This window comes from Salvelinus fontinalis, chromosome 2 (assembly GCF_029448725.1).
Source record: "Salvelinus fontinalis isolate EN_2023a chromosome 2, ASM2944872v1, whole genome shotgun sequence".
Classification (NCBI taxonomy): Eukaryota; Metazoa; Chordata; class Actinopteri; order Salmoniformes; family Salmonidae; genus Salvelinus; species Salvelinus fontinalis.
Window position 1 is genome coordinate 75224529 of NC_074666.1, and position 27444 is coordinate 75251972.

Genomic DNA, 27444 nt, shown 5'->3' on the forward strand with positions numbered 1-27444 from the left:
TGTGCATGCAGAGCTGCAATTCCTTTGAATTGGGTATAGTTTAACCTAAATATGCCAGAAGACCTAGAATTGCCTTTTGTGTATCCCACAAAAAAGGTTCACTGTTATAAGCTAACTTTTTTGATGAATTTAAGCAAAATTCCCGGGCTTATCTTCCCATGTAAAATTTCCAACCCTTTGCAATCCTAGGTAGGTGTCATCTTAATTCACAAACACTAACAGGTACTGAGGGTAGAGATTCTGTTACTTGTTATTTGTGTGAAATATTTATATTCTGGGATAGTTGTTCACTGAAATGCTATCATTAGTTGCTGATGCTACTACAATGTAAACAAATGTCTTGCGCTTTCCGTTATAATGTTAGGTCAAATTCACATGGTAAAGTAATTGATTGTAAAGGATTAGCCAATCAGTGGCTAAAGACCACCCACTTACATTGATTGACATATCCCTTTATATTGAATAAGACCATGAAATTATGAAAAAGGCCATGAAATTTGGAAATAGATCATGTGATACAGCGCCATTAATGAAGCGATAAATGTTATAATGAAAAAATCAGTTGGGAAATACAATGTGTCATTAGGACATGAAATATGGTAACATTTATATAGAAAAGTGACACTATGAAATAAGACAATGACCAGTATTCATTATTCAAACTTTTTAATTAATACAAATTTGTGTCAATCTCTCCTCCTGTTTTTAACATTATAAGCAGATGTATCGTGCACACCATCATTTATTGGCTGGTAAATAATTTGGGGGGATTTTGACCTAAGGCCTTGACTTTATCCTAATGAGTCCTTCACAGTATGCAAATGGTCGCCACTACCGTCTATCAAATAGCAACATGCAGTTGTTAAAACATATATTTGTGTGTGAGTAAGCAATAATCATCTCTGGGGTTGGCAGCTGTCTCCTTCCAGCTTTGGCTTCCTGTTGCAACTTGTTTCTTTAAGTTAGATTTAGACCACAAATACCACATGTCCCTTTTAAAACGCAAGTGCCTTTCCATTTTTTCTGTCATTGCAAAGTTACACAGAACGTGCTCAGGAAGAGGGAAGAGTTTAGATTGTATAGCCTATGTGATTGTGCCTCAACTTTTCATGAAAAAACACATGCTGTACTGTATAGTTTAGAGATACCTAGTCCTTTGATGTAAAGAAGTGATGCTAGCAAAAAGTACATTCTATGTATACACAGAACTCTCCCCCTCAGTTAAAAAGACAGGGCAAAGCGTTTCTTTAAAAGTGTTGCAGTTTGATTTACTGGTACTGTAAGGTCAGCTTTGATACCATTACTATAGGTTTCTGCTAAACTAGCATTATGTTCCCAATGTCATCAATACATTATGGACTGTATTCATGAAGAACTCTGATTTTCAACCCCCAAGGGAAGGAATCTCTGTGGAAAGTCTCAAATAATAAAAATAGATTAAGTTAGTGTACTACTCAATGGCTTGCTCTGGTAAAGCAGTGAAATTCATTTTTTTGAAGCTGAACATGGAGAGAGAATTTTCCAATGTGGTTTTCTGTGAAGAAGTAAACATCATCCTAGATGTGGCCCACAGAGACCATCTGGTCGCCTGAGTCATAGCTATGCCGTCTGCTTTAGGAACAAACAATCCCTTAGCAGAGAATACAATGCACTGTCGTTGTCACCGCATTACGCTACTATGACATCTGGCGCTCACACACGTCTCACTGTGCGATCAATCATCCATTGTGCTTCCATGGTAATAACTGTAAATAAATACTATGATAGTCATTAACCCAATCTGGAATGAATTGAATTCTCTGTCAGTAAATGCTCTTCTATATATCCTACTGTGGTGGTGGATGTACCTTCAGTCTGTGCTACTAGTGATGATCTGGTACTCATCAGGGTGGTAGCAGACACTTCTAACCAGAGTATACAGTATCTGCTGCTTCTATTTGTTTCACTATCTGTTTCACTATCAGTTTCACTGTTTCACTGTTAGTGTTTGATTCTATTTGTTCAACTATTAGTCCTTTCTTCATATCAATAGCATTGTAACCAGATTATGTTATGAATAAACATGAGCCAAGGTGTGCAAGGCTTGTGGTTTTTGAAAACGTTTATCTGGTAGCCCTAACATGTGGGTTTCATGCCCACTAACTAAAGGTATCTATAATAATATAATTTGGTGGGTGCTTATATTTGTCCTATTTCATGCATGTAAAAGTGTGTATTAATATGCATGTGTGAATTGGAAATGTGTATTTTTGCATATCCCAACTCTCCTTGAGACACCCTAGGAAAGTGGTGTCACGGCCAGGGTCTGCCATTATCAACGGCGACCCTATTTGTACTTTGTAATGCTCATGGTTCTTTATCTCCATCAATGTTGTTTATCTTTATCTCCATGGTTCTTTATCTCCATCATTGTTGTTTATCTTTATCTCTATGGTGCTTTATCTCCATCATTGTTGTTTATCTTTATCTCCATGGTGCTTTATCTTCTTGATCTTTACCTGTCCCTCCCCTCTTGCAGCCTCTGGTGGTGGCGATGGCTGTCACTCACACCCATGCTGTGGGCGTTGTGCACAGTCATCATCAGCCTGCTAGTCTCAGGAGTGAAGCCACGGATCTTCCCATCATTCCAGGCTGAAAGAAAACAGCACAAAAGTCAATGACTGGGAGAAATACAAACATGAATGCGTGACAAAGTATTGTTTTTCTTTCATCCGAGTTAAAAATGGCACAACTGTTGTTGCCCAACTAAATCACCACCAGAGGAATGCATTTGCATTTCCAGACAGCAGACACGGCTTATAATAGAAAGCCCCTGAGTTTCTGCTGCTGAGAAATGGAATGGGAAATCCGCCACTGATGATGCTCCCTGCCGTCAATCATGAATTCCACAACGTTGCAGCCAGGTCATGTTGGACACAGTGATATGTAGCACTTCTTTAGAGGTCTCCGTTTGCCACCTCCAGATGTCATTCTCAGAACATGGCAAAGAGCTCAGATGAGCCACTGTGAGATATACATCAAGATATATATGTTAAATTAAAGCACTTATCAGCCCATAATGAATTGATCTAGCCATTGACAATGACTCTGATAAACTTTGGAGGATGTATTATCTTGCTTCTTAGATTGTTGGCACTGGACATGTAAGTACGTTTTAGAATTTAATTGTCACGTAGAATAACATTACCGGAATGCACCTGACGTATATTACCGGAGGCTTTTCTGAGCATGGTTACATGGCATACATTTGAACGGATAGCATAGGGCAAAACCTGTATTGAGTCAATACTTCCATCTATTGGAAAACATAATACTTAACATAAATATACCAGGTTACTAAATGATTGTGTAGCCCCCTCTGCTGGTGTCAATTGGCTTCAAAATGAACAGCCAGTCAAGCAGAAACAGTTTCCTATTTGCATTCAATAGGGGACTGAGCCTGGACACAAATGGAATGTGATGCTGTAAATGATGTGACCTTTTAGCCTGTTGTATCATTTGCCAATGAAAGTCCATATTGTTCACAGCACTGTTATGGCTGGTGGTGATCAGGTGATGAGCTCCTCTTTGAAGTCAGTATTGTTGAACCAGTAGATCTGTGTTGCCTCTGTGCCCACAAAGAACTGGTGACCATCACCACGGGGCGCTATGGATGTCACACCTTCTTCAGCTGAACCTTCCTGCCAAAGAGTAGAAACCAAAGAATGCATGTACAGGTAGTATTCATTGAGTAGTACAGTGGTGTATTAGATGCTTTTAGAAGATGCACACAGGATTACTGAAGTGAGAGAATAACTATAAAAGTGAATAAAGACCTCCATTCCAGACATTTGACTCACTTGATGTGTTTGAAGTTGGATGAGGATCCTGAACAGAGTGAACGTGCCATCTCCTGAGCCGACAATATGTTGCCTGTTGTCACGATCGTCAAAGGGAGAGAGAGAGGACCAAGGCGCAGCGTGTGAAAAATACATCTTCTCTTTATTTAGAAGAAGAAAAACTAAACAAAACAACAAATAGACGACCGTGAAGCTATAAATGACTAAGTGCAAAAACATGCAACATAGACACAGACATAGACAATTACCCACAAATGCATGATGCCTATGGCTGCCTTAAATATGGCTCCCAATCAGAGACAAATGAAAGACATCTGTTTCTGATTGAGAACCACTCAGGCAACCATAGACATACCTAGAAACATTCACTCAACCATAGACATACCTAGAAACATTCACTCAACACAAACCCATACACTAAACCCAACACCCCCTTTACCATATAACCACCCAAAACACAAACATTCCCCATGTCACACCCTGACCTAACTAAAATAATAAAGAAAACAAAGAATACTAAGGCCAGGGCGTGACAGTATCCCCCCCAAAAGATGCGGACTCCGGCCGCAAAACCTGACACATAAAGGGAGGGTCCGGGGTGGGCCTTAATATGGCGGCGGCTCGGGTGCGGGACGTGGCCCCCACTCCACCATTGTCAATATCCGCTTCGTTGTCTCTGGTAGATCCTGGCTGACTGGCGGCTCTGGAAGATCCTGGCTGGCTGGCGGCTTCGGAAGATCCTGGCTGGCTGGCGACTCTGGCTGCTCATGGCTGGCTGGCGACTCTGGCTGCTCATGGCTGGCTGGCGACTCTGGCTGCTCATGGCTGGCTGGCGACTCTGGCTGCTCATGGCTGGCTGGCGACTCTGGCTGCTCATGGCTGGCTGGCGACTCTGGCTGCTCATGGCTGGCTGGCGGCTCTGGCTGCTCATGGCTGGTGGCGGGTCTTGCGAGATCCTGTCTGGTTGGCGGCTCTGGCAGATCCTGTCTGGTTGGCGGCTCTGGCAGATCCTGTCTGGTTGGCGGCTCTGGCAGATCCTGTCTGGTTGGCGGCTCTGGCAGATCCTGTCTGGTTGGCGGCTCTGGCAGATCCTGACTGATGAATGGCTCTAGCGGCTCCTGACTGACGAACGGCTCTGACGGCTCGGGACAGACGGGCGGCTCTAATGGCTCGGGACAGACGGATGGCTCAGATGGCGCTTGGTAGACGGATGGCTCAGATGGCGCTGGGTAGACGGATGGCTCAGATGGCGCTGGGTAGACGGATGGCTCAGATGGTGCTGGGTAGACGGATGGCTCAGATGGCACTGGGCAGACGGATGGCTCAGATGACACTGGGTAGACGGATGGCTCAGATGGTGCTTGGCAGATGGGCAGCTCTGGCCGGCTGAGGCGCACTGTAGGCCTGGTGCGTGGTGCTGGAACTGGTGGTACCGGGCTGGGGACACGCACCTGAAGGCTAGTGCGGGGAGAAGGAACAGGGCATACTGGACCCTGGATACGCACATTAGGCCTAGTGCGTGGTGCCGGAACTGGTGGTACCGGGCTGGGGACACGCATCTCAGGGCTAGTGCGGGGAGCAGTAACAGGACACACTGGGCTCTCAAAGCGCACTATAGGCCTGGTGCGTGGTACCGGCACAGGTGGTACCGGGCTGAGGGCACGCACCTCAGGCCGAGTGCGGGGAGAAGCAACAGTGCGTACAGGGCTCTGGAGACGCACATTAGGCCTAGTGCGTGGTGCCGGAACTGGTGGTACCGGGCTGGGGACACGCATCTCAGGGCTAGTGCGGGGAGCAGCAACAGGATGCACAGGACTCTGGAGACGCACAGGAGGCTTGGTGCGTGGTACCGGAATTGGTGGTACCGGGCTGGAGACACGCACCATAGGGCGAGTGCGTGGAGGAGGAACAGGGCTCTGGAGACACACTGTAAGCCTGGTGCGTGGTGTAGCACTGGTGGAACTGGACTGGGGCGGGGAGGTGGCGCCGGAAATACCGGACCGTGCAGGCATACTGGCTCCCTTGAGCACCGAGCCTGCCCAACCTTACCTGGTTGAATGCTCCCCGTCGCCCAACCAGTGCGGGGAGGTGGAATAACCCGCACCGGGCTATGTAGGCGAACCGGGGACACCATGCGTAAGGCTGGTGCCATGTATGCCGGCCCGAGGAGACGCACTGGAGACCAGACGCTTGAGCCGGCTTCATGGCACCTGGCTCAATGCCCAATCTAGCCCTACCAGTGCGGGGAGGTGGAATAACCCGCACCGGGCTATGAACACGTACAGGAGACACCGTGCGCTCTACTGCGTAACACGGTGTCTGCCCGTACTCCCGCTCTCCACGGTTAGGCTGGGAAGTGGGCGCAGGTCTCCTACCTGCCCTCGGCCCACTACCTCTTAGCCCCCACCAAGAAATTTTTGGGTTGTACTTGCGGGCTTCCAGCCGTGCCTCCGTGCTGCCTCCTCATATCTCCTCCTCTCGGCTTTCGCTGCCTCCAGCTCTTCACGAGGGAGGCGATATTCTCCCGGTTGTGCCCAAGGTCCCTTACCATCCAATATTTCCTCCCATGTCCATGAATCCTTTATTCCTTGCTCCTGTTGCCACTTGACACGCTGCTTGATCCCTTGTTGGTGGGTAATTCTGTCACGATCGTCAAAGGGAGAGAGAGAGGACCAAGGCGCAGCGTGTGAAAAATACATCTTCTCTTTATTTAGAAGAAGAAAAACTAAACAAAACAACAAATAGACGAACGTGAAGCTATAAATGACTAAGTGCAAAAACATGCAACATAGACACAGACATAGACAATTACCCACAAATGCATGACGCCTATGGCTGCCTTAAATATGGCTCCCAATCAGAGACAAATGAAAGACATCTGTCTCTGATTGAGAACCACTCAGGCAACCATAGACATACCTAGAAACATTCACTCAACCATAGACATACCTAGAAACATTCACTCAACACAAACACTAAACCCAACACCCCCTTTACCATATAACCACCCAAATCACAAACATTCCCCATGTCACACTCTGACCTAACTAAAATAATAAAGAAAACAAAGAATACTAAGGCCAGGGCGTGACACCTGTCTTCATCACAGATTGTGTTCACCCCATGTAGACAACAAGCAGAAATGCATGCTGAGTTCTGTACTGCAGTCTAACTAAGCCAGACATTTAACTCCTCTTACCGTGTAACTTTTTTGAAGCCACCTTGCAGAAACTTCTGTTTCACAGGGCCACGGCCCATTAAGAAGCTTGGTCTTGAGATTGACTTTCAGGATATCTCCACTGGTGCCACAGTAGAAATAGCTGCCTTCCTCTGGGATCTGTACCAAGAAGTAACAAGTTATTCGGGCTGCAAGACATACTGCAGTGTGCTGAGGAAATGACGCTCTCACAAAGGCTCATACTATTCACGTGTTTTAATGTTTCAGGGCTCTACAGTGCGACTTAATTTCTTTGTGTGTGGCTACATTTTTCAACATAGGTGCACACGTACTCCTTGTATGAAAGGTCAGCATAGAGCCCTGTGTATAGCCATGTGTTCTGATATTATAATTACAAAAATGCACTTCAAAAGTGTTTTCGGCTGCCCTGTCTGACATTCAGTGTGTGAAATCTTGTGGGGAAGATCAAGTTCCTAAACAGGGAGAGTGTCGCTACAAGAGATGATCAATATCCTTATAGGCCTTTAGCTGTGACATTTCATTAGAAGGTGTGCCAAGCCAAAATTATACAAAAATAGCTCTATTTAGATATACATACTGTTCTGCCCATACGAAGATGCTGTCACTTGTGTTGGAGTATTGCAGAGTAAGGCTTCTACACCTGCATTGCTTGCTGTTTGGGGTTTTAGGCTGGGTTTCTGTACAGCACTTTGATATATCAGCTGATGTAAGAAGGGCTATATAAATACATTTGATTTGATTTAAGGCAGTGACCACCACTGTGGGCTGAGGCCGGGCTTCCACAAATGGCTTCTCTGTTTTCTATTTTACACACCACTATATGGAAATTATAGACACACACAGTTATTCAGTTAAAATGTATGACACCTATTTGTAACTACTATATTATAAGAGGATCTGAGTCAAATGTCAGTATTTCACAAAGTTTGACACAACCTGCCATCATCCTGGACCCCAAGGGTCACCAGGTACTTGACATTGAGGGGAGAAGGCCAATCCTTCCACTTAGGCTTTGTGGAGCTGCAGGTGAGCATATATTCCTCTCTTGGCAAAGTCCCATATTATAACATCATCCTGTTCAAAGAATGATAAAGACCAGCTAATTATCTTTTATCACAGTTTTCTGCCCGTACATTTTTATTTCATTTTTGCATTAGTCCATTACCTTGAAGCCCATGAAAGTGACCTGACCATGAGGCAATATACTTTCCACCTTTGGACACAGTGACACAGGAGACGTTGGTGTGGCCATGCATAAACTCCTGTTTCTTTTTGTCAGGCTTTTGAGGATGATATTGCAGCCCAGTGGATAGATAGGGTGCTCTCTGTTAGAGTTGACTTTTACACCAAAGATTACATGACCTGGTAAACAAAAGACACACAGTGCATTTTGGGTAATGTGTTTGACTGAGAAAATTATTGCATCAACTGAAATTGTGTTGATGGCTAGCTGCTGACTTGTTTTATGTTGGCATTTGGGCATGTCGTTTTGGGAAAACATCACTTTTTTAGACGAGATCTTCCCATTCTAAATCAACTAATGTGGTAGCTTTATGACTTTAAATATTTGTTTTACCATTATTTTAACTTTGTGCAACCACTAGGAGTAGTAACACCAATGATGGTAAGAGCAATGAGACATTTAAGGTAAATAAGGATTTTCCTGAAATGGATGCCACAAATGCTGAAATCTAAGGTCATTAATCCTTTAAAAATAATGTATCATTTTGAGGTCCGTTAAATTTCAGGTCAGTCAAGTTCTTCCACACCGATCTCGACAAACCATTTCTATATGAACCTCGCTTTGTGCACGGGGCATTGTCATGCTGAAACAGGAAAGGGCCTTCCCAAAACTGTTGCCACAGAGTTGGAAGCACAGAATCGTCTAGAATGTAATTGTATGCTGTGGCGTTAAGATTTCCCTTCACTGGAACTAAGGGGCCTAGCCCAAACCATTATTCCTCCTCCCCCAAACTTTACAGTTGGCACTATGCATTCAGGCAGGTAGCATTCTCGTGGCATCCACCAAACCCAGATTCGTCCATCGGACTCCAAGATGCTGAAGAGTGATTCATCACTCCAGATTACGCGTTTTCACTGTTCCAGAGTCCAATGGTGAGAAGCTTTACACCACTCCAGCCGACGCTTGGCATTGCGCATGGAGATCTTAGGCTTGTGTGCGCGGCTGCTCGGCCATGGAACCCCATTTCATGAAGCTCCCGACGAACAGTTCTTGTGCTATCGTTGCTTCCAGAGGCAGTTTGGAACTCGGTAGTGAGTGTTGCAACCGAGGACAGACTATTTTTATGGGCTACGTGCTTCAGCATTTGGCAGTCCCGTTCTGTGAGCTTGTGTGGCCTACCACTTTGTGGCTGAGCCATTGTTGCTCCTAGATGTTTTCACTTCAAAATAACAGCAGGGCATAAATTTGATGAACTGACTTGTTGGAAAGGTGGTATCCTGTGATGGTGCCACGTTGAAAGTCACTGAGCTCTTCAGTAAGGCCATTCTACTGTTAATGTTTGTCTATGGAGATTGCATGGCTTTGTGCTCAATTTTCTACACCTGTCAGCAATGGGTGTGGCTGAAATGTATGTTTGTGTATGGTTCTCATGATTTAGGATTGGGAGTTGAGGGACCACTTGTCTAAGTGTCCAAGGTGTGTTTGTGTTGTGGTAAACAATGCATTTTCTGTCCAGATAAGATAGTGATACAGCTTTGAAAAAGACCCACCACTGACCAAAAGTTTTTGTTTTCCAGTCCAACAGGAGTGTATCCCTGAGGCCATCTGATGCATGGACCTCCTGTGTCAGTGTGATCCGAGTGCGAGAGTCCAGGTGTAGGGACTACAGCAGATCAAGAATGTGGACGGACAAGTTAGTAACTCGTCAAATGTGATAAAACATTGAATTTTGAGATTTTGTCTCCCCTTTTTCCCATGTTTTAGACATAAGGCGTGACATGCAGAACATCTTCAGGCACCCCCTATGAGAAACAGTGCATGATGTTCAACGCCATCCTCGGCAAGGAGATCTTCTGGAAGTGATGGCTCTCCGATCCTTAGATGTACTCTCTCTCTCTCGCTGTCTCTCTAGTTAAGCAGTCCAGAGGATTTTCTTAGGGTTAGTCCTATCGAATTCTACTTCTTATTTGGAGCTCAATGGAAACATTGACGTTTCAGGCACGTCCACCATGACACAGTTACAGAATATTCTCACTGAGGTGCATGTTGTGGGCTCAATGTTTTTTCCATACAAACCACAGAAACTGTTTTGTTCCATGAATGCATCTGGTGTACATGACTAATCAAATGACCTGTGAAGTCAGTTAGACATGTCAGTCCCTTTCAGATGATCCCTCAACCACTGTTGGTCCTCCTTAGTGATCTCACAGCTAATTAACTTTCCTCTTGACAATCAGAATCAGAAGTAGAGTCGTCGCAAGACTTCAACTCTTTCGGGCAAGTAGTACCCTAGACTGTCCTGATCATCTAGTTGAGCATTCCAGATAAATCCTCCATCCCAGCAGGAATGTCCCATCCACATAGTGCTAAATGTAACAGATGTGAAATGGCTAGCTAGTCGGTGGTGCACGATAATAGCCTTTCAATCGGTTACGTCACTTGCTCTGAGACCTTGAAGTAGGGTTTCCCCTTGCTCTGCAAGGTCCGCGGCCTTTGTGGAGCGATGGGTAACGATGCTTCGTGGGCGACCGTTGTTGATGTGTGCAGAGGGTCCCTGGTTCGCGCCCGGATCGGGGTGAGGGGACGGTCTGAAGTTATACTGTTACATAAATACTCATATGATTTTTCAGCTCAGCATTCTTAGGGAAACATTTGCCACAAGTGATGTTCTCTGTGTTGTAAGTGCATGGAGTGAGTCAACTCGTTGTCCAGTGAGTGAGGGTTGGCTGCATAGTGTTTAGTTAGTAGCCTAGTTGTGGTTCACTTCCACTAGAAGGTCCTTATTATTCCCTCCAGGTGTTTCTTCAGGCTGTTGGGGATGGGCTCAACATTTTTGCCACGCAAACAGCAAAAACTGTTTTGTTCCAATGACTGCACCTGTTGAGCATGACTAATCAAATGACTGACTTGACTTAAGCCCATGGCTCCTATAAGTAGCATAGGCCAGTTCTTGCCATTCTCAGTCATTGCTTACTGTACATCTCTCCTCCATGTGTTTCCAGGTCAGTGTTTCCCAACCCTGGTCCTCCAGTACCCCAACCCCCAACAGTACACCAACCCTGGTCCTCCAGTACCCCAACAGTACACCAGCCTGGTCCTCCAGTACCCCAACAGTACACCAACCCTGGTCCTCCAGTACCCCAACAGTACACCAACCCTGGTCCTCCAGTACCCCAACAGTACACCAACCCTGGTCTTCCAGTACCCCAACAGTACACCAACCTGGTCCTCCAGTACCCCAACAGTACACCAACCCTGGTCCTCCAGTACACAAACAGTACACCAACCCTGGTCCTCCAGTACCCCCAACAGTACACCAACCCTGGTCCTCCAGTACCCCAACATTACACCAACCCTGGTCCTCCAGTACCCTCAACAGTACACCAACCCTGGTCCTACAGTACCCCAACAGTACACCAACCCTGGTCCTCCAGTACCCCCAACAGTACACCAACCCTGGTCCTCCAGTACCCCAACAGTACACCAACCCTGGTCCTCCAGTACCCCAACAGAACACATTTTCATTGTAGCTCTGGACAAACACACCTCATTCAACTCATTGAGGGTTTGATGATTAGTTGACAAATTGAATCAGGTGTGCTTGTCCAGGGTTACAATAAAAATGTGTTTTTACATATTCATTCTCGTCAATGACAACATTCTATAACTGAGTTATGACTCATCTAAGTCTGGTATCCAGGGTAATCTGGTTAATGATTATATAACGTTGATTATGTGGCTCTTTCCTGTTGACAGGAAAGTGTTGACAGTTGTGTAGAACACTGCTAAGATGCTCAATCTTTACTTAAAAGCTACACAGGATACACTTTTTTCCTCATGCTGGCCCTGACCAAACCGGTAAGTTGCCCCTCATTATAGCTGCCCTCCTCCACATGGCCAGATTTATAGTGGTCTTCTCCCCTTCTAATGCTCATGCTCATCCTCATCCTTGCAAAATACCATAAGGTCTGAAATAGTTGACATACTGTACAAACAATTATCTAGGCTAAGAAAAAAACAAACATATTGTTTATCTACTGCTTTGCTAACTAGCTAGCTAGCTAAAGTGTAGTCAGTGGCTAGCTAAGACAGAAAGGGGACAAGAAGTTCAACACTTTATTCAATTAATTTCAATATAGCACATGGATTCCACATGGATTGGGCACAGAAGGCCTCTGATCGCGCTGGTGAATGGTAGCTGACAGTGTCGGCTAGAGATGACATGCAGGAGCTTCCTGCAGGAAGTCTTGCATGAGGTCTTCTCTGTTGTTAATTAGTATTTCACATTTTTGAGAGTAAATTGAGGCAAATATTGATGAAACTCACCTTGTCCAAGACAGAATTACATGTTTTTTTTAATGATTATTTTTTTTTTATTTAACCTTTATTTAACAAGGCAAGTCAGTTAAGAACAAATTCTTATTTACAATGACGGCCTACCCGGTTCTCAAAACGTTACGCCAGGGTAAGCCTACACCAAACACATACTTCATTTGAAGTTGTCACGTTCCTGACCTGTTTTCTGTTGTTTTGTATGTGTTTAGTTGGTCAGGACGTGAGCTGGGTGGGAATTCTATGTTGTGTGTCTAGTTTGTCTGTTTCTACGTCAGCCTAGTGTGGGTTCTCAATCAGAGACAGATGGTAGTCGTTGTCTCTGATTGAGACTCATATATAGGAGGCTTGTTTTGTGTTGGGATTTTGTGGGTGTTTGTTTCCTGTCTCTGTGATTGTCTGCACCAGATAGGTCTGTCTCGGTTTCTGCACATTTTGTTATTTTGTATGTTGTTTGTAGTGTTTCACTTGTTATTTTATTAAACATGTTGAACACTAGCCGCGCTGCACTTTGGTCCAATCCTTGCTACTCCTCTTCGGATGAAGAGATGGAAGAAGCCCGTTACAGAAACACCCACCATACCCGGACCAAGCAGCGTGGCAACCGGCAGCAGCAACAGCAGCAGCGGTACCAGGAGGAATGGTCATGGGAGGAAATCATAAACGGCAAGGGTTGCTACACATGGGAGGAGATCCTGGCTGGAAGGGATCGCCTCCCATGGGAGCAGCTGGAGGCAGTTAGGAGAGCAGAGGCATCCGGAGAGAGGAACCGGAGTTATGAAGGTACGCGGCTAGCACGGAAACCCGAGAGGCTCACCCAAAAATTTCTTGGGCGGGGGGGGGGCTAAAGGGGAGTGTGGCGAAGCCGGGTTGGATACCTGAGCCAACTCCCCGGGCTTACCGTGGAGTGAGAGGGCGTCGTACTGGTCAGACACCGTGTTATGCGGTAAAGCGCACGGTGTCCCCAGTACGCGTGCTTAGCCCAGTGCGGGCTATTCCACCTTGCCGCACTGGGAGGGCTAGGTGTGGCATCGAGCGGGATGTCATGAAGCCGGCCCAACGTATCTGGCCTCCAGTACGTCTCCTCGGGCCGGCGTACATGGCACCAGCCTTACAGGTGGTGTCCCCGGTTCGCCTGCATAGCCCAGTGCGGGTTGTTCCACCTCGCCGCACTGGCAGGGCTACGGGGACCATTCAACCTGGTAAGGTTGGAGAGGCTCGGTGCTCAAGAGCGTGTGTCCTCCTTCACGGTCCGGTATATCCGGCGCCACCTTCCCGCCCCAGCCCAGTACCACCAGTGCCTACACCACGCACCAGGCTTCCAGTGCATCGCCAGAGCCCTGTTCCTCCTCCCCGCACTCGCCCTGAGGTGCGTGCCCTCAGCCCGGTACCTCCAGTTCCGGCACCACGCATCAGGCCTATAGTGCGTCTCAGCCGGCCAGAGTCTGCCGTCTGCCCAGCGGTGCCTGAACTGCCCGTCTGCCCAGCGGCGCCGGAACCGCCCGTCTGCCCAACGCCGTCTGAACCGTCCGTCTGCCCAATGCCGTCTGAACCGTCCGTCTGCCCAATGCCGTCTGAACCGTCCGTCTGCCCAGCGCCGTCTGAGCCGTCCGTCTGCCCAGCGCCGTCTGAGCCGTCCGTCTGCCCAGCGCCGTCTGAGCCGTCCGTCTGCCCAGCGCCGTCTGAGCCGTCCGTCTGCCCAGCGCCGTCTGAGCCGTCCGTCTGCCCAGCGCCGTCTGAGCCGTCCGTCTGCCCAGCGCCGTCTGAGCCGTCCGTCTGCCCAGCGCCGTCTGAGCCTTCCGTCTGCCCAGCGCCGTCTGAGCCATCCGTCTGCCCAGCGCCGTCTGAGCCATCCGTCTGCCCAGCGCCGTCTGAGCCATCCGTCTGCCCAGCGCCATCTGAGTCATCTGTCTGCCACAAGCCATTAGAGCCGCCCGTCTGTCCCGAGCCATTAGAGCCGTCCGTCAGTCAGGAGCTGCCAGAGACGCCAGCCAGTCAGGAGCTGCCAGAGACGCCAGCCAGTCAGGAGCTGCCAGAGACGCCAGCCAGTCAGGAGCTGCCAGAGACGCCAGCCAGTCAGGAGCTGCCAGAGACGCCAGCCAGTCATGAGCTGCCAGAGACGCCAGCCAGTCAGGAGCTGCCAGAGACGCCAGCCAGTCAGGAGCTGCCAGAGACGCCAGCCAGTCAGGAGCTGCCAGAGACGCCCGCCAGTCAGGAGCTGCCAGAGACGCCCGCCAGTCAGGAGCTGCCAGAGACGCCCGCCAGTCAGGAGCTGCCAGAGACGCCCGCCAGTCAGGAGCTGCCAGAGACGCCAGCCAGTCAGGAGCTGCCAGAGACGCCAGCCAGTCAGGAGCTGCCAGAGACGCCAGCCAGTCAGGAGCTGCCAGAGACGCCAGCCAGTCAGGAGCTGCCAGAGACGCCAGCCAGTCAGGAGCTGCCAGAGACGCCAGCCAGTCAGGAGCTGCCAGAGACGCCAGCCAGTCAGGAGCTGCCAGAGACACCAGCCAGTCAGGAGCTGCCAGAGCTGCCCTACAGTCATGAGCTGCCCTACAGTCATGAGCTGCCCTACAGTCATGAGCTGCCCTACAGTCATGAGCTGCCCTACAGTCATGAGCTGCCCTTCAGTCATGAGCTGCCCTCCAGTCATGAGCGGCCCTCCAGTCATGAGCGGCCCTCCAGTCATGAGCGGCCCTCCAGTCATGAGCGGCCCTCCAGTCATGAGGTGCCCTCCAGTCATGAGCTGCCCTCCAGTCATGAGCTGCCCTCCAGTCATGAGCTGCCCTCCAGTCATGAGCTGCCCTCCAGTCATGAGCTGCCACTCAGTCCGGGCTGCCACTAGTCCGGAGTTGTCCCTCTGTCCTGAGCTACCTCTCTGTCCTGAGCTACCTCTCTGTCCTTGGCTACCTCTCTGTCCTGAGCTACCTCTCTGTCCTGGGCTACCTCTCTGTCCTGAGCTACCTCTTTGTCCTGAACTACCTCTCTGTCCGGAGTTGTCTCCTCTATTGTAGAGGGGAGTTGGTGAAGGTTCCTGGACCATGGTCGGGGGCGAGGGTCGCCACTCAAGGGACGCTAAGGAGGTGGACAAAGACAATGGTGGAGTGGTGCCCTCGTCCACCGCCGGAGCCGCCACCGCGGACAGATGCCCACCCAGACCCTCCCCTTGAGTTTTAGGGGTGCGCCCGGAGTTCGCACCTTGAGGGGGGGTTCTGTCACGTTCCTGACCTGTTTTCTGTTGTTTTGTATGTGTTTAGTTGGTCAGGACGTGAGCTGGGTGGGAATTCTATGTTGTGTGTCTAGTTTGTCTGTTTCTATGTCAGCCTAGTGTGGGTTCTCAATCAGAGACAGATGGTAGTCGTTGTCTCTGATTGAGACTCATATATAGGAGGCTTGTTTTGTGTTGGGATTTTGTGGGTGTTTGTTTCCTGTCTCTGTGATTGTCTGCACCAGATAGGTCTGTCTCGGTTTCTGCACATTTTGTTATTTTGTATGTTTGTAGTGTTTCACTTGTTATTTTATTAAACATGTTGAACACTAGCCGCGCTGCACTTTGGTCCAATCCTTGCTACTCCTCTTCGGATGAAGAGATGGAAGAAGCCCGTTACAGAAGTGTTTCTAAAATCTCCTATGCGAATAATGAATGGTGGAAAAACAATTGGAACCATTTTTGTGTTTGACCGCTAGGTTTTATGGGTATTATGATGCATCCACTGTGGAGCTCAATGTGGCCAACGGTGGCTTCAAAGCCTCTCAATGGGCAATACATAGCATCAGCAATCCAGGGTTTATTCATATCATTGGGTCTAATGGCAATCTCTCTCCGAACTGTGCATGTGCATCCGTCAAATAAAAGGCACTCCTTTGATATAAAGTTGTTTTTGTCGAAAACGAAAACAGTTTGTTACTTTCACAAGGATGGAGTAATAATATGTTGATCTACTTAAAGGACAACTCCACCCAAAAACTGTCTTTTGGTATTTGTTTCATTAGTCTGTTGTTGATTTAGTCCCAAGTGTTTTTCTTGTCAGCTATCAAGGTTTCAAAATATGTAGCTTTCAAAATACAGAAATCTGGCCCATATGATGCATTTTGCATCAAACGTTTGGGATGACAGTGGCAAGAAAAAGTACGTGAAACCTTTGGAATTATCTGGATTTCTGCATAAATTGGTCATAAAATTAGATCTTCATCTAAGTCACAACAGACAAACACAGTCTGCTTAAACTAATAACACACAAATTATTGTATTTTTCTTGTCTATATTGAATACATCATTTAAACATTCACAATGTAGGTTGGAAAAAGCATGTGAATCCCTAGGCTAATAACATCTCCAAATGCTAATTGGAGTTAGGAGTCAGCTAACCTGGAGTCCAATCAATGAGACGAGATTAGAGCTGCCTTGCCCTATAAAAACACTCCAAATTTGAGTTTGCTATTCACAAGAAGCATTGCCTAATGTGAACCATGCCTCAAACAAAAGAGATCCCACTAGACCTAAGATTAAGAATTGTTGACTTGCATAAAGCTGGAAAGGGTTACAAAAATATCTCTAAAAGCCTTGATGTTCATCAGTCCACGGTAAGACAAATTGTCTATAAATGGAGAAAGTTCAGCACTGTTGCTACTCTCCCTGGGAGTGGCCGTCCTGCAAAGATGACTGCAAGAGCACAGCGCAGAATGCTCAATGAGGTTAAGAAGAATCCTAGAGTGTCAGCTAAAAACGTACAGATATCTCTGGAACATGCAAACATCTCCGCTGACGAGTCTGTGATACGTAAAACACTAAACAAGAACGGTGTTCATCGGAGGACACCACGGAAGAAGCCACTGCTGTCCAAAAAAAACATTGCTGCACATCTGAAGTTTGCAAAAGAGCATCTGGATGTTCCACAGCGCTACTGGCAAAATACAGATTAAACTAAAGTTGAGTTGTTTGGAAGGAACACACAACACTGTGTGGAGAAAAAAAAGCATAGCACACCAACATCAAAACCTCATCCCAACTGAAAAGTATGGTGGAGGGAGCACCATGGTTTGGAGCTGCTTTGCTGCCTCAGGGCCTGGGCAGCTTGCTATCATCAACGGAAAAAGGAATTCCCAAGTTTATCAAGACATTTTGCAGGAGAATGTTAGGCTATCTGTCCGCCAATTGAAGCTCAACAGAAGTTGGGTGATGCAACAGGACAACGACCCAAAACACAGAAGTAAATCAACAACAGATTCACCAGAAGAAAATACACCTTCTAGAGTGGCCCAGTCAGAGTCCTGACCTCAACCCGATTGAGATGCTGTGGCATGACCTCAAGAGAGCGGTTCACACCAGACATCCCAAGAATATTGCTGAGCTGAAACTGTTTTGTAAAGAGGAACGGTCCAAAATTCCTCCTGACCTTTGTGCAGGTCTGATCCGCAACTACAAAAAACGTTTGGTTGAGGTTATTGCTGCCAAAGGAGGGTCAACCAGTTATTAAATCCAAGGTTTCACATACTTTCCCCACCCTGCACTGTGAATGTTTACACAGTGTGTTCAATAAAGACATGAACATGTATAATTGTTTGTGTGTTATTAGTTTAAGCAGACTATGTTTGTCTATTGTTGTGACCTAAATGAAGATCAGAAACATTTTTATGACCAATTTATGCAAAGTCCAGGTAATCCCAAAGGGTTCACATACTTTTTCTTGCCATTGTATACCAGCAATGAAACAAATACAAAAAGTTCGTTTTGGGTGGAATTTTCCTTTAAGACATTGGCCTCAAGTCTACGTTGTGCCTTTAGACTTAAAAAATGAACAACTAGGAATACATGTTCACTTCTCTCATGGACTTCTCAAACCCTGGTCTGGTCTGCAGAGTCTGCTTGGCAAGTGTTCCTGAAAGTCCTGTTATGTTGGACCTCTGGGTTTAGAAAATGTACTAATGCAATAATGGCGTCTTGTTGTTGGCACTACCTCCACCATGGTTCATTGAACAAAGCCTATGGGAAAATTAATGGAATTTTTGTAGGGTTCACTAGCTAAGTGATATTAATCTGGATTTTTTTCTGATCGATTTTATGAACACAGTAATCAGTTCAGAAGAGATGACTAAAGTCTAGTTACCTAGCAATGGCGTACCAATATAAACAGCATCAAGCTCAAGAAGTGAAACATCTTGTGTATCTCCAGCCTACTGGTAAACCTTTACGAAGCACTCTCACTTTTTAGCTTCAACACTGATTGCCAACTTAACTTTTTTCATAGCCATCGAGGTAGCAATGGTTGGCCCAGGAGCCTCTGTGCATGCGCAGACAAAACGTTTGGACCATATTTGACCCCGTTGAGGGAGAGATTACAATGTTTCAACCCTTTCAATGGACTCAATTTTCTCTCATGATTTTGTCCAATGACTCATGCTGCAACGTGAATTGTGTGATACGTTTGACAGAACCTCTAATAATATTATATTTAATTTCTATAGTGCTTTAGATTACGCTCCACCGTCCAGACATGCACACTCTCCTCTGCTTCTCCTTCCATGGCTCCTCCAAGAACAAGAAGGACGCAGGTGGGAACATTGGCTGACTTCATAGCTGTCCTTTTTTGCATAATGTGTTTTGACTCAGTGCCCCTTGAGGCCTCAACAAAAGTGAGGGTCATGCAAGGGCAGCCCCCGTTCAGTGTAGGGGTCTTTATTGGGGTCACATCCGGCTCAGACCACCCAGCTGTGTTGAAGACACCCATTCATGACCATGTGAGCTGGAGTGCAGGCTTGTCTTTGCCATGATGACAAATGAGGGAAAAAAGTCATAATCCTATGACCTTTGGCACCCTAATGAAAGAGCGTATTTAGTGAAAAGCTGCATTTGACCTCTAGACTCGCATCGTCAAGAGAAATACGAAGAACATCGAAGATACAAGACTCACTCCCTCTTTAGAATGTCTCACACCAAAGATTAAGTATTTGGTATAGCCTAATACAGACCTCTTTATATATAATAGCCTGAAAGACCTTTTATGCCAAATGCCAAACTGTCATGATTTCTGTTTACCCCTCATTTCCTGCAGAGGGCAGTGTTTTGAAGGAAACGATGTGTTCACTGAATTGTTTTTCATTCTGTAGATTTTGTGTCCAGTGTCAGCACAAATCCTGATGAATGAGCTCCCTGCTTGTTATGACTGACATGGGACTGTGACCAAAGACAGAAGAAGATTGTTGCAGCTTTATGTCCCACCCAGGACGAAGAGGACTAGGTAGATAGTAATGTGTCAGGGACCTTCTCACAATGGGTCTCACTGTGATTTTGTGAGTGTCAATTTTAGTGTCCATTGACTCATTCTCTTATATTTATCCTGTCTTTATTTTGATGAAGACAGGTTTGATATTGTTGAGTCATATTGTTGAATGCAACACTGACATTTCAGTCCAGAAGATAAAACCTGAGGACAGTCAGAACACAGCAATTCCTGCAGATGGATGTGTAAAAAGACAGAAGAGGTGTAGGACAATAGGACACCATGTCGTCACTGAAATATCTAGATCAACAAAACATAGGCGGATCTTAAATTGATCCCCATAGAATTGAAAGTGAACAGACAAATCCGTCACACAGAACCCCTCAGTTTTAAGTCACCCTAAACAGTGGTCTAAAAAGCACAGTGTGAGGTCTCTGTGTGCAGTGGTGACGTTACTCACGCTCGAGTAATCCAAGCTTTTTCCCCCTCTGATATTGTTGTTCAGGAATTATTTGAGGAACAGCGTGTTCATTGAAGATTAGCCAGGAAAGAGAGGAGACTGGGCTCCCCCCATTCTAAGACATTGTAGTTCCCCTTGCACGGGCAGCCCTGAGACATTCTCCTCTGTTTGACCCTGCAGATCTGGGCCTGTCCGGCAGCACTCCAGTGTGACCACAGGCTTTAGATGGGCCTGATTGGCTCAGCAGGTCTCAGCGAGTGGCTAATTGGATAAGCTTTTAATCTTCACACTATCGCCGCCCTGCTGGATCAGAGGCACTGGGAGACAGAGATCAGTCCTTTGGTAAAATACTTAGTAAACATTTCAGGGGTGTAATATTCACAATAACCTTCTGGACAACAGAAACATGACTACCTAAAGATAACTAACAGGAGGCATTCAGATGATAATCATTTCATCTGATTTGGGGACTGTGAGGTATGTGGGGGGGTTAAAAACCAACATACTATACTGGCATTTTGACCTCATGTAAGCATATTTTTTTAATCAATGTTTCGATTGGAATCAGACAATTCAAATAACATTAAATTAAGAGATTTAAAAAAAAAAAAATCTGAAAGGAGAATGTAGACAAGTGTTGAAGTCTCCGTTATGCTACTTGGATTGCCTCAATTTACATAAAGTCCACATACTGTGACATACAGTTGTTTTCACCAAACCACAAATAAACTCTCTCTCATCTGGCCTCAATGGCCCTGCACTGCCTGTAGACTGTCATTCCAGCAGGCTTCTATTACACAGCACAGAAGTGTTTATAAAGTATACCCACACAGGCCAAAATACCCACACAGGCCAAAATACCCACACAGGCCAAAATACCCACACAGGCCAAAATACCCACACAGGCCAAAATACCCACACAGGCCAAAATACCCACACAGGCCAAAATACCCACACAGGCCAAAATACCCACACAGGCCAAAATAGAGTAATTGATCGTTCAAACGGGAGCGAGTTGTAATCTTTTTATTCTTACGTCCTGTAAATGCATTTCCAAACAGCCCTCTCCAGTTACTATAGCCATACGTTGTACAGATGTTTCCATATGAATCTGGAGTCCAATCACACATAGCATACAACCATGCATTACTGATGAATGTTAAACTATCAATGTTACACAGTGGTGGCTGAACATGTTGGCTAAGGCATGGCATATACCAGGGAAGAGGACACAGGGGGTATCTATGGGTTCCCGTTGGGGTGGTGGTTTGTTGCCAGCTGTTTGAGCCACATGTTCAACTTCTCCAGATGGTGGAGATGTCTTTGTGAATGTGTGTGCGTCTGAATGAGTTAGTGTGTGTCTAAAGGTCCTCTGTTGTACGACCATCAACTTGTCAACAGTGAGCATCACCAGAGACCATCATTCAGGACATGACAGCAGCCTGGTGTGGTAGAGCATCATTTAGGACACGACAGCAGCCTGGAGTAGTAGAGCATCATTTAGGATATGACAGCAGCCTGGTGTGGTAGAGCATCATTCAGGACATGACAGCAGCCTGGTGTGGTAGAGCATCATTCAGGACACGACAGCAGCCTGGTGTGGTAGAGCATCATTCAGGACATGACAACAGCCTGGTGTGGTAGAGCATCATTCAGGACATGACAGCAGCCTAGTGTGGTAGAGCATCATTCAGGACATGACAGCAGCCTGGTGTGGTAGAGCATCATTTAGGACATGACAGCAGCCTGGTGTGGTAGAGCATCATTTAGGACATGACAGCAGCCTGGAGTAGTAGAGCATCATTTAGGACATGACAGCAGCCTGGTGTGGTAGAGCATCATTCAGGACACGACAGCTGCCTGGTGTGGTAGAGCATCATTTAGGACACGACAGCAGCCTGGTGTGGTAGAGCATCATTCAGGACACGACAGCAGCCTAGTGTGGTAGAGCATCATTTAGGACATGACAGCAGCCTGGTGTGGTAGAGCATCATTCAGGACACGACAGCAGCCTGGTGTGGTAGAGCATCATTCAGGACACGACAGCAGCCTGGTGTGGTAGAGCATCATTCAGGACATGACAGCAGCCTGGTGTGGTAGAGCATCATTTAGGACACGACAGCAGCCTGGTGTGGTATAGCATCATTCAGGACACGACAGCAGCCTAGTGTGGTAGAGCATCATTTAGGACATGACAACAGCCTGGTGGGGTAGAGCATCATTTAGGACACGACAGCAGCCTGGTGTGGTAGAGCATCATTTAGGACACGACAGCAGCCTGGTGGGGTAGAGCATCATTCAGGACACGACAGCAGCCTGGTGTGGTAGAGCATCATTCAGGACACAACAGCAGCCTGGTGTGGTAGAGCATCATTCAGGACACGACAGCAGCCTGGTGTGGTAGAGCATCATTTAGGACACGACAGCAGCCTGGTGTGGTAGAGCATCATTCAGGACACGACAGCAGCCTGGTGTGGTAGAGCATCATTTAGGACACGACAGCAGCCTGGTGTGGTAGAGCATCATTCAGGACACAACAGCAGCCTGGTGTGGTAGAGCATCATTCAGGACACGACAGCAGGTTGGTGTGGTAGAGCATCATTCAGGACACGACAGCAGCCTGGTGTGGTAGAGCATCATTCAGGACACGACAGCAGGTTGGTGTGGTAGAGCATCATTCAGGACACGACAGCAGGTTGGTGTGGTAGAGCATCATTCAGGACACGACAGCAGGTTGGTGTGGTAGAGCATCATTCAGGACACGACAGCAGGTTGGTGTGGTAGAGCATCATTCAGGACACGACAGCAGGTTGGTGTGGTAGAGCATCATTCAGGACACGACAGCAGGTTGGTGTGGTAGAGCATCATTCAGGACACGACAGCAGGTTGGTGTGGTAGAGCATCATTCAGGACACGACAGCAGCCTGGTGTGGTAGAGCATCATTCAGGACACGACAGCAGGTTGGTGTGGTAGAGCATCATTCAGGACACGACAGCAGGTTGGTGTGGTAGAGCATCATTCAGGACACGACAGCAGGTTGGTGTGGTAGAGCATCATTCAGGACACGACAGCAGGTTGGTGTGGTAGAGCATCATTCAGGACACGACAGCAGGTTGGTGTGGTAGAGCATCATTCAGGACACGACAGCAGGTTGGTGTGGTAGAGCATCATTCAGGACACGACAGCAGGTTGGTGTGGTAGAGCATCATTCAGGACACGATGTCAGAGTCGTGTGTATAGGTGGCAGGGAAGTCAGGCGACGGAGAGTCAAACGGAGTGTAAATGGAGTCTTTTAATACATATCCACTTAACATGCTCCAAACACGAAAATGTACATACATAAAAATAAACATGGGTACGAGGACCCGTCACGCACCTATACAGCAAGAAACAATACTGACATAAAACAATCTCTGACAAAGACATGAGGGGAAACAGAGGGCTAAATACACAAGAGGTAATGGATGGGATTGAAAACATGTGTGTGGGAAGACAAGACAAAACCAATGGAAAAACGAAAAATGGATCGATGATGGCTAGAAGACCGGTGACGTCGACCGCCGAGCACCGCCCGAACAAGGAGAGGCAACGACAGCAGCCTGGTGTGGTAGAGCATGCTGAAAGGATTTAAGATGTAAGTCCCAGGTTCATAAGCTCCCTGCCGACAGAGTAATTAGCTTCAATGACACTAAATAGGGCCTTTCTTCCCTATATGTTACAGTAATGATATGAGTAGTGTTTTTCTGCTGATCTAGACTTTGCCAATGAAGATGGAACAGGGCTTTCTGTAAGTTTTAACATAACAGGTACACACCACCTACCACAGTGTGCTATCTGAGTGATGAGTAGAACAACAGCGCTCTCTATTCCTTTAGTCTTGTAGGCCTATTCTTTCATATTACATTCCTGATTTACAAAGCCTCAGGATACCAAAAATAAAATGTGTAATCCTGGTATGACTAGGCTGTGATAACAGCATCTGGCATTGTTCACTTTACTGTTGTTTGCACTTCTCTTACCTTTCGTAGAAAGTGGATCATTTCAACATTGCTTCATGTTTTTCTTCGCTTTTTTTTTACATAAGGAAAGAAAACAGGCTGTTCCAGCAATACTAGGAATTTACCATAGACGATGAACAGGCTGTTACTGAGAATAAAGAATGTCATTATAAAAAAAGAAGCTGCAGAGTGAACATAACACAATCCCAAAACATTTGTGTGTTGCACTAGTATGGACAGGGATTTAAAACTAGTTTCCAAAATGATATGTCATCCTACAAGTGGACCATTATACTCTGGAATACTTAGGTTGGTCATCATTAAATACTTCTTTTGATTTACACAATTTGATTGTCTACCTAGTCTGTGAATACCAGACAACTTTTACAACAGTAGCTTTCAGAGAAGCATTTAGAAGCTCTGTTGATGAAATAAGACCTCTGGGCTCAGGCTGTAGGTTTAGCTGCATTTGGCCTGGAGAAATATGCAGGGGAGGCTGGGCCCCTGAAGAGCAGGACACAGGGAAGAACAGGATATGTCATTTAGAATAAATGCTGGGCAGGAGAAGATCTTCACACAGCCGGACCCTGACCCTGGGACCTGCCACAACGTGAGTTACACTCAGTCCCCGTGTCCTGCAGCTCCTGCCTTCAGGGTGGGAAGGTGGTCTTGGTAGGAATGAGTGATGCTGGACTGGAGGTACTGGAGAAATAAACTGAAACACTGAAGTATCTAAGGAAATTGGTTTGGCTGAACTTGTGAGCAACAGAGCTGTTAACTGTAAGGTCCAATTATTCTGTTATCTGGCTTTTATTAATTGCCTCTGTGTCTAGCTGAGTCGAAGAGTAAGTCAACTGTGCTATTCTGATTCCACACCACCATTTCATTGTAATGTAAGCTTGAAGCCATTTTAAAACATCACTGTTTGTCTCACATATCTCAATTCTACAGTGGATAAACTCTCCAAAGTGGTTATATCAGTTCAGAAGTACTTCATTCTCTGTGAGATTTGCTCTCGTTATTTTTAAACTCCAGAGGTTATATCGATCCATAAATCACCTGACTCACAGTGCCTAAACGTTCTGGCTTCAGCCTGCCTGTCTGACAATGGATTTATGACCTGCGGGTGGAGTGGTGAGCGGCGGCCCAATCTCCTCCGGGCCCGCTCCCCTCTCCACAGCACTCGTGTACATATTTAGAAAAGTGTGGGGTGGCGGAACAGTGTCGGGTTGTGGGTCAGTCTCAGTGGTGGGATGCTGCAGTCCCTCGGCACCTCTACTGGCAGCATGATGAGATACTACTGTACTGTAACAGCACAACTCTCTGTGGTCTCTTAGGAGGGAAATACAGTATCTACATGATAAACTCTGGGTCCCTGTCAGCAAGACAGAGACATTTTCATGATTTAACAGAGAGAGGGCTGAGTGATTGTACAGGCAAGAGTACTGTACTGGGAGTCTCGTTTTGGTTTCACATTTATCCATCTTCTCCAACTATGTGCTTTCGACAAGGTTTGGCAGAGCAATGAAAAAGGCTTGTGTGTAACATATCCCTCTTGCCAAGCTTTGGCAGAAATCTCTCATATACGGATTGTCTGGCAACAGAGCCTGGACCAGTGATGTCATCCACAGGTCCACAGTCTCTGTCTTTCTCACCTCCATTGTGTGGAGTTTCAACAGAACAGATTTGGGCTCGTCCTTTGGCTTTTTCTCTTGCTCCTTGTCCAACTGTTCCTCTGTCATTGAGAACAATCTCTTTTGTTTTCCCTCAACCTATAAGACATGATCGGACAGGATGATGTTTTACTAGTTGGAGATTGAATCGTACCTCTATCCTGATCAGTCATAGACAGGTCTGATGGATGAGGATTTTGAAACTTTCCCCCAGTTGAATGGCAGCCACTGAGGATGGCAGCCACTGAGGATAGCAGATGTGGGCACCACCAGGCTCTCACCTCCTCTCGCTCCTCTTCTTGACTGCATCCATTATTGGCAGGTTAGGCTCAGTGGAGGGGCCTTCAGTAGTAGCCAGGGGCTCTGGGATGGCTGTGGCCCAGATAGTGAATGGACCAGGGTCTCCATCACATCGGCTGAGGTCAGAGGTTACGGAGGAAGCGAAAACGTTGTTGGAAAAGAGATGGACAGGGAAAAGGGATCATCGGTCCATCTATCATTCTGGGAGACAGAGCATGTAAAGTGTGTCTGTTGGAGGTTTCAATGCCCTCTCCCTACCTCTGCTAGGTGTCATAGGGTGCAAGGTTTGGACCATTGTAAGGCACAGGCATTTCAATAATCAAGTGACGACAATACATTCATTTTCAATCATTTTTTAATGCCCATTCATTTAAAGTAAAGAATTGCTAAGTTATGAATTGTGTGACTGGTTTAGCCATTGAGTCATTTTCACAGTTTTCAGGGATAGATTAAGAAGTTTAATATACGAATAGTAAAATGGGCACTATATGTATGTCCTGCCTTGAAATACCTTTCCATCTGAATACATTTTCACCCTTAAAAGTTTAAGGGGAGAAGAGATACACCAGTGGCTGCTTGGCTTGTCTTCTTGTGGGTGCCAGTGGCCATCAGTAACTCAGCGTAAGGCAGTTGTTGGCATGGCCGCAGCAGGCTGTGTGCTGTGTGCTGGCTCAGCGAGGGGACAGTGTCCCTGATTTCACGGCAGAGTGAAGGAAGCGTGTTCCCCTGTTTGACTGGGAAGAGGGAGGAGAGGCTGAGGCAGTAGGTCACAGCAGGGAGCCTATTAAACACTATCCAATGGCACCACAGGAGCTCCCGTTGTCCCCCAGGAGCAATGGGGATTATTAACCTGTGATCTAGGGGATTGTTCAGACATAGTGGGGAAGTTACTGGAGGAATGTGCGCAAAAAGTTGCTCCATAGTGCAATTCTTGAGTATTGAGTTATTTTCATATGGTGCAGATTATTTCTGGTCCAAATGAATCATACCCACCAAGCCAAGAAGATGACATGAGTTATGTCAGTTATGTCTGTCTGTGTGTGTAAGTACGAGTGTTTCCTATCACTGAAGAGGGATCTCTCTTCCTGTGCTGATGGGAAGTTGTTTCAAGTGCTTTCTACCAAAACATTTTCATTGGCTGCAGAGCTTGTGTTCACCACAAACAACCTCTCCCAGCCAGCCTCGGTGTTTCCTCAGCTGGTGGATAACCTCCAATGCCTCACGCATCTCTTCTCTGCCATCCAT

General features: G+C 46.6%; 1 pseudogene; it reads right to left on the minus strand.

The window, feature by feature from the left end:
• Positions 1-699: 699 nt before the first annotated feature.
• On the minus strand, positions 700-27444 carry LOC129867389 (cilia- and flagella-associated protein 52-like; annotated as a pseudogene).